Genomic DNA, 12,132 nt, shown 5'->3' with positions numbered 1-12,132 from the left:
CCGTTGTATCCGTGTCAGCTTCGTTCTGTTGTAAGCCCTAGTTAGTGCCGGCCACCATACTAGGGCTCCGTAAGTTAGTATCGGCCGTACCACTGCTGAGTAGAGCCATAAAATTTTCTTTGGGTGCAGTCCCCAATTGTTCCCAAACATTTTTCTGCAGGAGTAGAATGCAATGCTTGCTTTCCTTACTCTTTCTGCAATGTTATCTTTCCATGAGAACTTTTTATCCAGGGTAACTCCTAGATACTTCGCTCGCTCCGATAGTTTTAGCTCCATGCCGTTAATACTGGGCATGTTGAAGGGTGGTATCTTAGTTCTTCGCGTGAAGAGCATAAGTTCCGTTTTAGTGGGGTTGATACCTAGTCCGCAGGTTTCTGCCCATTTGTTTAAACGACCTAGCGCACCCGTCATTATTTCGCTAATAACGTCAGGGTATGGTCCTGATACTAGCAGTACTACGTCGTCCGCGTATGCAACTGCTTTGACTCCACCCGTATTGAGATCTGTCAATATGGCGTTCATATTTGTGAGCCAGAGTAGGGGCGATAATACCCCGCCCTGAGGTGTGCCTCTCTTCACAGTCCGCGTGAGGTGAGTGCCACTCAGTTCGGCTATGATCATCCTGCTCTTTACCATGACCCCGATCCACTCTCTGATGCCTCTCTCAATACCTAACAAGTTGAGGGAGCCCAGGATAGAGTCGGGGTTCACGTTATTGAACGCGCCTTCGATGTCTAGGAAGGCTGCCATCGTGTATTGCTTGCGTTGTAATGTCTTCTCGACATGATGTACAACTACGTGTAGCGCTGTTTCCGTAGATTTCCCTCTGCGATACGCATGCTGTGCGTCCGAGAGTTGATGTCCTTCTAGAGACTCTCGGATGTGGACGTCCAGGAGTCTGTCTAGTGTCTTCAGGGTGAAGGAGGTGAGACTTATCGGTCTATAATCCTTTGCTAGGATATGCCCACTTCTGCCCGGTTTCGGTATAAAGATGACTTTTGCCTGCCTCCACAGCAGTGGGATGTGCGTCAGTCTTAAGCAAGCTTCGTAAATGGCTTTTAGCCATTTGCAAATGCTATCCTTGGCTGATTGTAGCATTGCCGGTATTAAGCCGTTTGGGCCCGGGCTTTTATACTTATCGTACTTATCCGTAGGTGTGTCCATTTGAGTGTTCGTTCCCTCCTCGGGTTCCGATCTCACTCTTAGGCTTCCTGGGAAGTGGGTGTCAACTAGTAGCTCTAGTGACTCCTCAATTGTAGTCGTAGCAGAGCCGTCTGCTCTGTTAATCAGGGTAGGGCTTATGTGCGCTTTGGCAAGAATTTTGCTTACTCTGCCATGTCCTTTATGCCTTCTAATGCTTCGCAGTAGTTTTGCCAGGACTCTTTCTTGGCCTTGTATACTGCCTTTTTGTAAATTTTTTGTGCCTCTTTGTATGTTCCCCACTCCCGGGTTACATAGCTGTTGTTGAAGGACTTTCTCGCGCTCTTTCTGAGCTCGCTTAATTCCTTTGTCCACCACGGTGGGTATTGCTTCTTCGAGAATATTAGCTTTCAAGTCTCTTTGAAGGCGTTGTTCAGAATATTTCTTAGGTCCTCCACCTCCTTGTCGAGTGCCTTTGTAGTGGATATAGTCTTGATCCTCCTGCCGTTTACTTTAGATTAGACAATTTCGCTGAAATTGTTCCAATCCGTCTTACGGGGGTTTCTTCTTGGCACCTGTTTCTTAACTGGTGTCGTTATTTCAAAGAATATGTATCTATGGTCTGAGAAGGAGTGTTCTGTCGATACCCTCCAGTTCTCGACCCTGTAACTATTCTGTATATTATTATTATGTAAGGTGAGGTCTAACACCTCTTCCCAACCTTGAAAATTTTCCGTGCTCGGAAAAATGAAGGTCGGCGTGTTACCCTTATTACATATCGTAACATTTCTAAAAAAAATATTTTAAAAAAGTGACTCACCTCTTTCGTTAGTCTTCGAACTCCCCCAGAGCGTGTGCCTCGCATTCGCATCACACCCGAGCACCAGGGTCGTCTTCATCACATCCGCCCATTGCAGCAGCTTGACTACCGACTCAGGCGGGGCCGGCTCATCATGGGCCATGTACGCTGATGATAAGGTGACTCCGCTCCCATCCGCCGCAACGAATCTGGCCACTGCTAGGTCAGGTGTGCTGAGATTGGGACAGAGAAAAGCATTAAAATGATTCTTAATTACAATGCAAGCTCTCGACCTACCATTCGAGTTTGCGCACAGTAGTGTGTATCCTTGGATTCTCAGTCCAGCGACTTGCCCGTCCCTGGTCCAAGGCTCCTGTATCAAACCGATGTCGATATCCCTCTCCCTTAGAAGAATCGTGAGATTAGCTGAAGCGTGCGAGCTGCGCTTCAGGTTAATCTGCACTATTCTCGACATCGATGTTGGTGGGGGTGGCGTCAGGAGATGTGTCGTCGATGACCATGTCGTCCAACAATTTGTTGGTGTCATCGACCTCCTCCAATATCTCGACGGCTCGGCCAAGAAGACCTTTATCTTGGCCTTCCTGATGCCGTACCGGACCTTGTGGTCATTTGCCTCCAGCTGGGGTAGACAGCGCTGGTTAATCAGCAGGAGGAAAGGCTGGCTCGCCTTCATTTCCTGCTCTGCTTTGAGGATGGTCCAGTCCTCTGTATGGATGTCTGGGTTCTGGGCCTACAGACAGGCAATCACCCTTGCATGGTCAGTTTGGCCCTTTGGTAGCCAGATGCGAGCTCTGGGTCTCCTTGGGATCTCCCTGGCGTGTACTAGCCTAATCTTAAGGCCAGCCCATATGTCGCTAATCTTAGCCACACACTCCGCCAGGAAGCTTCGGGAGAACCCGTCGTCGCACCTGATGACCCGTTGCCCTCTGACCACGTCTGAGGAGTCGAAGAAGGGGATGGGGCTGCGATCTCCGCAAGGAATTTGGCCTTGTCCTCGGCATCCCGAGGGTCCGTCTTGCCTTCAGCCTCGTTCTTGGCTATCTTGCCTAGAACGAAGCGGGCTCTATTGACCCTCGCTCGTCTCTGATGGTGAGACATTTTCGCCATCTCTGATGTGGTGCCCAGCTGAGCCCCACCTGTGTGTTTCGATTGGGGAGTGCTACTCGCCCTTCCCTCGGATTGCGACTCTTCTTCGTCGGTCTCCGATACAATGTGAGATGCAGCGACCAGTCTCGGCCTCTGCATCTCCTTCTCGTCCTTTGTTGACAGTTTTTGGGGCTTATCCTCTCCCGAGAGTTCCGAAGCTCGGTTTGTTGTATTCATCTCATTTCATAAAAATTAAGATGAAATCGAGAAGACAATTCAACACAAGCTAAACACAACGGCCGCCTTCCTCGAATCGCGTTCAATAACGTGAACCCCGACTCCATTCTGTGCTCCCTCAAGAGAGTGGATCGGGGTTATGCTATAGAGCAGGACGATCACAGCTTAACTGAGTGGCATTCACCCCACGCGGACTGTAAAGAGAGGCACTCCTCAGGGAGGGGTTCTATCACCAATACTCTGGTTTATAAACATGAATGCCATATTGGTAGATCTCAATATGGATGGAGCCAAAGCAGTTGCATGCAAGGACGACGTAATACTGCTAGTATTAGGACCCTATGGGCAAATCCCTTCGGACTAGGTATCAATCCCACTAAAACAGAGCTAATGCTCTTCACAAGAAGAACCAAGATACCATCTTTGAACATGCCCAGTGGAAATGGCATGGAGTTAAAATTAGGGGAGCAAGCTAAGTATCTAGAAGTAATACTAGACAACAAGCTCTCATGGAAGAAAAACATTGTAGAAAGAGTAAGGATGGCAAGCATTGCTTTCTACTCGTGCAGGCAATTGTTTCGAAACAAATGGGGACTACACCTAAAGATTATTACATGGCTCTACACAGCAGTGGTATGGCCAATACTAACATACGGGGCCCTAGCATAAAAGCCGTCACTAGCTAAGGCATACAACAGAACGAAGCTGTCACGGATACAACAGGCAGCGAATGCGGGGGCCATGGGAACAACACGCTCATCCCCAGCGGCTGCTTGAAGGCAAGTAATTGCTGGAAGGAATACGGCGCCTGGCACGGCAAGATTCTTGAAAGCAACGGAATAAGGGCAAACAAAAAAAACGACCTACATGACCGCGGAGTTGAACTTCGGGAACGCATTCTCGACCTCATATACAAGAAGGGAAGACTGGAGCAGGGACAAAGTGGCAGTAGAGAACGAGGTGTCCCTCGTCACCGATGGCTCAAAGATGAGCTGTGGCGTAGGGGCTGGGATCTACGCTAAGAATCGGGGAATTGAAAAGGGGTTCAGTTCAATCTCTTAGACTCAGCGACGGTCTTTCAGGCTGAGTTACTAGCCATAAGGGAAGCAGGGACACCAAAGTACGGATCTACTCGGATAGCCAAGCGGCTATCAAATCCCTAGCTGCCTTGAAAACAAACTCACGGCTAGTGTCAGGATGCAAGAAGGACTTTAATAGACTTGCTGAGAAAAAAGAGGTACAAGTAACCTGGGAACCGGTCATACAACGAGATCCCAGGGAACGACAAGGCTGATGAACTTGCCCGGGCGTGCTCGGCAGGGCTAAGGAATGGTTAAGAAAGAGCGAGAAGGTCAAAGGAAGTTGGCGGAGATACAAACAAAAAAACAAGACAAAAACACGAACCAGTGAACTGCTATCCAACAACAAAGGGGATATCAGCAGGATCACGGCAGTCACCTCAGGACATTGGGCGATCGGATCGCATGCAATGCAGATGGGTCTGCCACATAATACAATCTGTAGAAGCTGTAAGCAAACTACACAGAGAAAGACACCGGAACATCTGCTCTGCTTCTGCCCAGCGCTAAATCACACCAGACTTCGCCTCTTTGGTGCCTACCAAATGAAGTCACTAGGAAGCATAGGAAAGCTGATGGTATCGGCAATCCTAGGCTTCCTTACTGACTCTGGATGGTACTGATAGTGATCGAGACCACAAATAGCAAACAGAGGGAGTGGAACAAAAAGGAGCTTAGCTCTAAGTGGAGGCTCTAGTCTTGGGCCTCGCAACTGTAACCTACCTTTATTATACACCGCACAATTGGTTGTGAAGAAAAACTTGTGGTAATCATAATACTAACAGCGTTCGTCTTTGAAACTCATTTGATGAAACAACTGAATCCGCCAGTATTAAATCCCGATGAAAACCGTTCTCCAGCAAACCCATTAGTTGACATGTTTCTCGATATGTTTGGCATTGATGGCAATTCACAGTTTCAAATGCGCAAATGATTTTGGTCCACATAAATTTACCAACAGCTGTCGCAAATAAAAACCTGCGTTAGTTTTAGGATGAACTGTATACATGCAATCTAGTGCATCAGTGGAAAACACCTGCGATGCCATTCCCAAAAAAAAACGTACTTTTTGTGTTTTTTGGTATTGGTGAGTCCTGGATTGCAGATACCTTGTTTGGGTCCGTCCGGATACCCTGGTCGCTTACGACGTGTCCGAAGTATTTTAGATCCTTTTCAAAAAATTTCATTTGTCTGCCACCTCCTGTAGCTTTTCCATATGTTCCTTCTTACTTCGACCTGTCACTATTATGTCAGCCAATGACGCAAATGAAAACGGCTCCATTTCGGGTCCTATAATTGTATCTAACGCCCTCTGGATCGTTGACGGTGATATTGTTATTCCGAAAGTCATCACGGTCCATTGGAACAATCCTTGTCCAGGTACTGTGAACGCTATGTATTGCCTGCTTCCCGTTTTCATTGGAATCTGTCAATATCCGGACGTGAGGTCAATTGTGCTTATAAATTTTGCTTTCCGTTCATTCTAGGTACCGGATATGCATCCTTTTCCATTTTCTCCTTCTACAGTCAATAGGCGATGCACATTCTCCATTTGTTGTTTTCTTTCCCTACTAGTACCACCGCTGCCCGTCCCCGTTCTCCTCGCTCTGCGCAGCTCCAGTTCGCAACACCTTAATGTACTGCGTGCTCCCGCCAAAAAGTCCATGCCTGTTAAAATTCCACCTGCCACCTCCGTTAAGACCATGAATGTTATCTTAAACGATCTTTCCGTTTTCGTGCCGATCCATATATCATGTTATCTCGGATCCAGGTTGTTTCTGCTGATCGATGCCCCTGTGTCTATAACTCCTTTTTTCGATTCCTATTCTTGCTTTTATTTAAAACCCATCACAACATAGGTTTTCTCTCGTTGCTGGACCTTTTCCTGGCGCCTAAGCTGTCAGCTTTATCTGCTCATGCCTCCTGCGTTTCCCGGTCCGCACACCCAGCTGTCCCTTCCCTTCGTCCCTTGGCTGGTTCGTGCATGGTTCTCCATTGATTCTATTTCTTCCACTTCTTTTGCCAGCTTTAGAAATTCCGTTAGAGTTTTGAACCCGGCTCTTCTCGTGTAGAGTTAAATTTTGCTTCTACAGTTTTTGTACACCCGGTCCAGTTTCTCTTCCTCCGGCAGTTTCGTGAATCGCATCAACTCCTCGCTTTTTCCTGATGTATCAACATCAAACTTGCTCCCGTATTCTGCTACTTTGGTTTTCGTCGCCACAGGAGACGGTGTTGTTATCCTGAAAGAGACACGACGTGTTGTTGTTGGGCTTGAAAGTCAGCCGGAAAGACGGTTTGTTGTGGACCCTAATGTCAACCAGAGAGAAGTTGTTGTTGTTGGACCCGAAAGTTTACTCGAGGGAAGTTATTGTCGGACTCTAAAGTCAGCCAGAGGGAAGTCGTTGTTGTTGTTGTTGGACGCTAAAATCAACCAGAGAGAAGTTGTTGTTGTTGGACTCTGAAGTCAACACGAGAGAGGTTGTTGTTATGGAACCTTGAAGTCAGCCAGAGAGAAGCTGTTGCTGGACTCTGAAGTCAGCTCGAGAGAAGCTGTTACTGTTGGACCCTAAAGTCAGCCAGAGGGAGTTGTTGTTATGGGACCCCAAAGTCAGCCAGAGAGTTTTGTTATAGGACCCTAAAGTCAACCAGAGGGAGTTGTTGTTACTACTAACTACGGGGTTAACTACAACGTATAAAGCGGACTTGATGCGAGGATCTTGTCCAAGCAAATATGACTTTGATACAAACTGCGGGCTGAGGTTAATACCTCACCCGATCGCTGCCTGCTGCTGAGTGCCGAAATACGGGTGTGGTCACCTTTATATAGGGCTTAGCAGGGTTCAGTGTGCCCGCTGCCTGTGCGGGATTTCCCTTTCTTAGTGTGCCCGTGCCAATGCCTGGCCTAGTGTGCCCCTGCGCTATTTTGGGCACGCGCGCGCTTTCAAGTTTAAATTTCCCTCTCACGTCCGTGCTCCAGCTATTTATTCACCTAATTTTCTTATATATATAAATATTTATATATATACTAGCTGTAATATGCCACGTTTCTCTGTGGCATATTGTGGTTAAGAGGGCTCTTCTGAATACATCAAGGTTATGGCAAAAGGTGAAGAAGGCAGTCAGAGTTGTCGTAGGCGGATTCAGGACTCTTTCTTGCACATTTAGTTCTATGAAATAGACACGTTGACCATTCTCCAAATTGACTGCCAAGTGAACTACAGCTGGATAGCGGTCATGAATTGGAAACGAAAAAATTCGCCATGCAGCCTCGTTGCTGCTTATGTATCTTCCAGCCTGGTATTGAGAGATTTCATCGACTGCATTGTTGTCACCATTTTCTGCCTGAACACCAAAAACTGCCATATCGCTGCCTTTATTCACGTACTTGCAGTTATATATAATCGATTTCACGGAATTGCAATATTCTGCGTTGATGTGCGCTTTGTATGATTTTGACAATAGGGGTGAGTATGGAACCACCCAAGGATTGTCTACCTCAATATCACCAATTCTCATTTTTAAAGTTGCCGAAGTCCCGCCATCTTCAGTTGACCGTCTCCTATACAGAGAATATCCATTAGTAATTTTATCATACAGCCAAATCAGTATGTGCGCATGCGGCAATCCTCTCTTCTGCCATTCTACTGAATACATCCAGCACCGCACAGATCCAAAAACTCCATGTTTCACAATGAAATCCATCAGTGACTTGAGCTTTTGTCTGAAAACACGGGCTGTGATGTCATGCCTATCCCTATATGATTGTCCAGGAAATAACAGCTGTACTATCTCGTCCCAAGCTGGATTGCATGTGAAGGTGATAAATAAGTCTGACCGGCCGTAGCAACGAACATATGCCATGGCATCTTGAGCATATTCATGCATGTGGCGTGGACTACCTATGTATGAGGATGGCAAAATCGTGAGCTTTCCAACGTTGGTTGTATTACGGTCATTCATCGCAGCATCCCGCAAATGGATATATTCCTCGGACCGAAGTTTCGTCTGATTCAATCGAAGGAGCCTGACATTGCGATTCGAGCTGTAATCAACAGTTGGATTATATCGGAATGCAAGACGATTGTATTGCAGGTTTTGATCTGTTGCAAGCTGTAAACGCGCTTCAGCTACCCTTGCCCTGTCGCGTTCATTATTTTGAGAGTGAATCAAATCGATTGCTGCAGAACGCGACTGCCTAACTCTCAATCGTTTTCTCTCAAGCCTATCTGCTCGTCTTTCTGCTGATTCCTCGTTGTGTATCTGCATAGCTTTCAGCCGCTCAGTCTCTGGGATGGAGGCCCGTTCTTCGTCAGTCATATTCGTAATCTTACGTCTGTTTGCTTCTGTATTGCGAGCACGACGATCCAAACTCGACTTCTTGGGTGGCATGACTTCGTTTCTAACTGAAACTGGACAAAAAAATTTCTTCTTTCAATATGTTGGGGATTATTTCTCATGGCTTCCAATATACAACTTTGGAAATCATGGGAGATAGCTCAAAATTTTTAAAATATTTTTCAATCCTTATCAAAGTTTCATTGTAAATTCCTTCTTTCAATTCCATTGTCATGTCAGAATTTTCTAGACGTATTGAAAGTTCAGCTGGCTGCCTGTAGAGGGCGCAGCAGTAGGGGCACGGGGAAACGCGAAAAAAACTGATATATTCGCAAACGCAGATAAGCTATCAACATCAAAAGTAGACAATAACCGAGCTGGAACCTCAACGCATGTTGTGTCAAAATTTGGGCTTAAACGGTTCAGGACTTTTCAAGTCTATAAAGAAAGTAGACACGAACAGAGCATTTTTATATATATAGATTTATACTAGCAAGTGCGGTGAAATCCGTTTTGCCACCAGATGGTTTGGTGATTAAAAGGTGAAGAAGTTTTTTTTTTTTATATTTTTGAAAAGTAATGGATCAATTTTGACTTTTCTACTTGCGCAGCACAATCCAGTTACAACACAAAAGCCGTTATTATTTGAAGATTGTTCCACGTGTTGAGAACTTTTTTGAGCTTATAAAAATCACTTGATTGAAATACACTCAAAATTGATGGCCGACAACTTCGTATTTAGCGAGAGAAGTCTTATTTTGTGGGTAGGAGCCACCGTTCACTTTTATTCATGTGAGAGCGGGGTACTTCATGATGCCGACGTCGCTGCTCAACTCAAGATCAAATTCACCCTGAGCGCTCAGTGGGGTAATTCATGGTGCCGCCGTCGCATCTCGGCTCATGATGAAATTCATATGAGATGTATGGATGAAATTCAGAAAAAAAATTCGATTGCAAAAAAAAAAATATGTATGAAACTTCTACATTTTTACAAGCTGATTTTTTTACATTTGTTACGTTTACATTTACATTTGTTTCTAAATTGTAGTAAATAATTTTCAGCACATTTACAAACTTTTTTAGAATATTATACGACCAACTGGGGATTAAACCTACCTGTTAATCTTTAACAGTCCGACCACTTACACATCGCGCCACGCAGCAAACTAAAATTGTGTGGCAATATACACTCATGTGCATATTGCGTGTGAGAGGGACAAAAACTTGCGACCCCTTTAGGGCATTTATTTTTTTGCTCGCTTTATATTTGTCTTTGCCGTCGAGAGGAGAGAGGCGACCGTGGCGCGTGGCTCAGGGGTAAGAACATCCGCCTTCTAAACAGGCTAGCTCGATTTCAAATCCCGAGCGAGTCAAACTTTTTCTTAATTTATTTTTTAATTTGTTAATTCAATGAATTTTCTTTTAAAAATTTTTGTTTCAGTTAAAGATCGACCAACAAAATTATAATATTTCAATATTATGTGGTTAAATAAGAAAACAAAATTATCCTACATAAAAAGTTCACAAACTCTTAAAAAAATATAGCCAGGCAAAAATCCTCCAGCTCAACCAACCCTTCACGAGGGAGCCGGCTGAAAAATGGACACTGTATGTAAGGTAATGCAGTGGCGCATTCTACTCCGGGGTAATGCAGTGTCTAGCTAAGGCTTCGATTCGATTTCTCCCGCCTAAACGCCGGAGGAAATGAATCACTAGCCATGGTTGGAGGTGCCTGACGGCCGGCATAAAACGCAGGTGGGTTCCCCGGAAATAAACCAATTTTTCACAGGATGGAGACAGGAGAGGCAACCGGGGTTGGGATGTCAGCCCAAACATCGGTGAGTGAAGAAGGGGGGAAGAAAAATCGTGAAGGCCAGTGAGGCGACCAAAGGACATTTGATCGTGGCACTCATTGACAGGTGCGATGAGAATGGTGGAGTCGTGGACTCGTGGAGTCATTAGTCACACGGATGGAGGAAGACCCTGTAGCGCCCATGCCCACATTCGATGGTGCCGGGTGGCTAAATCCTAAAGTGTATGGATGACCCGACGAGAAAGTGGCTGACGCAAACGGTCGGCCGGATGAAAGCGTTGTGGGATGGGGCCAAGCTGGAGGTGGTGGACAAGAAGCTAATCCCATCCATCCCAAAAGCGAAGGTAGCGTCTACCTGCGCCTCAAAAAGCGCCATCCCGGGGATAAGGATGACCACACCCTGAAGGCAGGCGAGGTTGAGATGGACCTAAGTCTGAAAACCATTGTTGACGCCGCCCAGGAACGAACGATGGATGAGTCCGAAGACGAGGAAGACGGTGACCTGACGATAATAGTCAGCCCGTCGGGGAAACTCCAAATTGCCATGGACCAAGGGTCTGCCGATGTAGCTCTAGTCTAAGAGCCATGGATTGCAATACCGTCGCCGGACTAAAATCCTCAAACTACAACACGTTCTCCACACCATCGGTAAGCAGAAAAAGAACCGCCGTACTCGTACGGAAGGGTCTTCAAGCTATCCTTATGTCTCATTACAGCTCGGACGATCTGACTGTGCCATTGCTAGAAAGCCAGAAGAAGCACTATATGGCGCACGATTGGCCAGCTCCACCGGAATAACTCAGGGTCTGGTAGATCCCGGCCCAAAGGACCAGCAACTGATCGTGGGTGAAGACGCCAATGCGCACCACAGCGTATGGGGAAGCCCCGACATAAAAGACAGAGGTGAGTCACTTTTAGACTTTACTCTCTACCAGAGAAGTTGTTGTTGTTGGACCCGAAAGTTTACTCGAGGGAAGTTATTGTCGGACTCTAAAGTCAGCCAGAGGGAAGTCGTTGTTGTTGTTGTTGGACTCTAAAGTCAACACGAGAGAGGTTGTTGTTATGGAACCTTGAAGTCAGCCAGAGAGAAGCTGTTTCTGGACTCTGAAGTCAGCTCGAGAGAAGCTGTTACTGTTGGACCCTAAAGTCAGCCAGAGGGAGTTGTTGTTATGGGACCCCAAAGTCAGCCAGAGAGTTTTGTTATAGAACCCTAAAGTCAACCAGAGGGAGTTGTTGTTACTACTAACTACGGGGTTAACTACAACGTATAAAGCGGACTTGATGCGAGGATCTTGTCCAAGCAAATATGACTTTGATACAAACTGCGGGCTGAGGTTAATACCTCACCCGATCGCTGCCTGCTGCTGAGTGCCGAAATACGGGTGTGGTCACCTTTATATAGGGCTTAGCAGGGTTCAGTGTGCCCGCTGCCTGTGCGGGATTTCCCTTTCTTAGTGTGCCCGTGCCAATGCCTGGCCTAGTGTGCCCCTGCGCTATTTTGGGCACGCGCGCGCTTTCAAGTTTAAATTTCCCTCTCACGTCCGTGCTCCAGCTATTTATTCACCTAATTTTCTTATATATATAAATATTTATATATATACTAGCTGTAATATGCCACGTTT

This window comes from Drosophila serrata, unplaced genomic scaffold (assembly GCF_035046125.1).
Source record: "Drosophila serrata isolate PLE 108 unplaced genomic scaffold, ASM3504612v1 contig_160, whole genome shotgun sequence".
NCBI lineage: Eukaryota > Metazoa > Arthropoda > Insecta > Diptera > Drosophilidae > Drosophila > Drosophila serrata.
The sequence above is the reverse complement of the archived record's forward strand: the minus strand, read 5'-3'. Positions refer to the sequence as shown.